The sequence below is a fragment of the Athene cunicularia genome, assembly GCF_003259725.1.
Source record: "Athene cunicularia isolate RWA chromosome 3 unlocalized genomic scaffold, athCun1 chr3_part1, whole genome shotgun sequence".
In the NCBI taxonomy this organism is placed as follows: domain Eukaryota; kingdom Metazoa; phylum Chordata; class Aves; order Strigiformes; family Strigidae; genus Athene; species Athene cunicularia.
The window spans coordinates 115,078,947-115,081,249 of record NW_020799097.1 but is presented as its reverse complement, the minus strand read 5'-3'; positions in this window follow the sequence as shown (position 1 = coordinate 115,081,249).

Below are 2,303 nucleotides of genomic sequence, written 5' to 3'. Positions count from 1 at the left end.
AAAAAAAAAAAAAAAAAAAAAAAAAAAAAAAAAAAAAAAAAGGCGCGTTTCCGTGCGCGGACAGGACCGCCAGAGCTGTAGCGAAGTCATAGTGCCACCGCACAGTCAAGCCGCTTCATTTTTACTCAGAATCCTTCCCTCCGAGATCCACCACCGCCTACCTGTCGTATTTCTACACGCAGGAGCATAGATACCCCACGGCAACGTGCAACAACTGCTCAGCGCAGGAACAGAGAACAGATGCATCTGACCTAAGGGCAAATCAGCCCCATCACCACCATCAGCTAGTAAATTGGTAAAGGCCATGATTTGTTGGTATTTTGGGCGGGGTTTTTTTTTTTCCTCCCCAAGGCCACAGGCACAGCTCTGACCACGAGCCACCATCTTGTGCAAGCTTTGCTTTATGAATAGGGTCCACCGAGGTAGAGCTCACCGGGGACCACATCTTCCCAGCAATGACTACAAGTCCTTTTAGCAAAATCAAAGGTTCAAGAGAAATTAAAATCCAGAACACCTTCAGCAACCACCTAATTTGCTATTGAATTTGAAATAGTAACAGATAACTGCAAAGTACATGTTGACACCAGTAGACCTTAAGAACCCTTTCTGCTTCATGAGTCTTGCAGACCTTGTGTTTTTACATTACTGAAAGGACAAGCTAAAGAACTGGTAGTAAAAGACTCAGCCATAAAGCAAACAAATTCAAGATTGCCATAACGCATTTCATAGGGATTTTGTATAAGGTTGGTGTAAGGGAAAGAATGCTGGTTTCGCATATTCAGCCTGAGGGGAAGGGCAGGAGCGATTCACCAAAGCAATTAACGAGAACTATTAATTGAAAGAGCAAACCATTGAAGTTCCTGGCCAGGGGTGAGAAGACAGTTAGCCCTTTTGTCAGCTGTGATGACCAGTACTTAGAAATGGCTTTAGATGGATGCAGATACCGAGAGACTTGGGGAAGCTGAGTTCTGAACTTTTTTTTGTCTTCGTATGCTTGGGTGATGAGTTCATGCATATTAACTCCTCGGCCCTGGAGAAAGCCAAGGTTCATTTCCATGAACATGCACCGTATGAACACATACATGAAGGGGTGTATCGGTTCAGGAAGTCTGTACACCCTGTAGTACTCAGCCAATCAGGGGGAAGGGAAGAGGAATCAGGGGAGGGAACGCGTGGTCAGGAGAAAGGAATATAAACCATTGCACGATGGCTGTTGGGCACGTCCACCTGGTGGGGCGCCCAGTCTTGCAAGAATGTAATAAGGAGTGCTTCACACCGCATCCTGTCTGAGCCGTTGATAATTGGTAACTGAGCATTTCTCACAGTTGGGTGGGGGTTTTTTAATTTTTATTTTAAAAAAATTACCACACCAAAGCAACCACAGATACATCCAAAAAATCATTAACACTCACTGGAAAGAGCTAGCACCTTTATTCAGAGACCATTTGGGCAATGCTCTCTAGCTGTCACTTCAGATGAGAGCTACTATTCAGGTACAGGCGAGACATTGTTAGAAGGAGGTTGTCTTCCAATAGTTTCCTAAGAATCAGAGAAACAGGCTCTGTTTAAGGAAAAAGATTTTTTGCTGAACTGTTGCAAGAAGGTGTTCACATGATTGAACCAAAACGAAAGCATGTGTTAGAAGGCTTACTGCTTCTGAGCTCTCTTACCCTGCCCACAGGAGTACATCAGGAAATGAAAGTGAAACACATCAGGTGAGGTTGGCATCCACCTTCTAGACATTTAGTAGATACCAGCAATAGCATTATATTGCTAGCAGACACTTGTATTATAGTGTGTAGAACTTTTTTTGGTAAAACTAGGAAGACACACCTATAATTAAGACTCAATTTATAGAAATGGTGTGAAAAAAACAGATTAAGTATGAATGAGTAGAAAAACATATGGTCCTGAAGAAACAAAACTGATTATATAGTCCTAGGGTTTTTTTAAGACAAGAAGTGGAGTTAACTTCCCTTTTGTTCACACAAAGCTATTGAGAATGCTCTAACATGAAAAAATCTTAGTATATATTGATTTACTGAAAAGTTAGGGTTCAATGTAAAACAGTAAAGAACTGTAAGGGTTTTTTTGAGCTTTAGTGCTTTTTATTCATGACTAAAGAAAAGATCATAAAATGTAAACAAGTTTATGCAGTTCAGAGAAATAAAAAATTCTTCAGAAAAAAACTTTTTTCAAAACAATTCCAAACTAATAGCAAAACTAAGAGTAGGAGTATACATAAGTTTATTTTTCATTGTTAACAGTAGCCTGTGCAATCTGTTAACTGTTTTTGAAAGTTA